The sequence below is a fragment of the Struthio camelus genome, chromosome 3 (genome assembly GCF_040807025.1).
Source record: "Struthio camelus isolate bStrCam1 chromosome 3, bStrCam1.hap1, whole genome shotgun sequence".
Taxonomy (NCBI): Eukaryota; Metazoa; Chordata; class Aves; order Struthioniformes; family Struthionidae; genus Struthio; species Struthio camelus.
This window is the reverse complement of record NC_090944.1, coordinates 126,971,228-126,971,510: the sequence shown is the minus strand read 5'-3', so window position 1 is coordinate 126,971,510 and position 283 is coordinate 126,971,228.

Genomic DNA, 283 nt, shown 5'->3' with positions numbered 1-283 from the left:
GAGAGGGCAACGAACACCTGCCGTCTGACTGAACCAGCCGCAGGACGCCGCGGCCTGTCGCCTACCCGCGCTGCCCTGCTGTCGCCTCCTCTTCGCAGAGGGAACTTTCCTTTGGCTGAACGACGAACAGGCGGCCGGGCAGACGCCGACTTCACGTTGGCCCTCCCGCGCGGGACGGCGCTGACGAGAAGCAGCCCCGGCAGGCGTGCGAGCGGCGGGGCAGCCGCCGCCAACCGCTGCCCGAGGGGGCGGTGAGATGGCGGCGAGGGGGCGGGATGGGGGC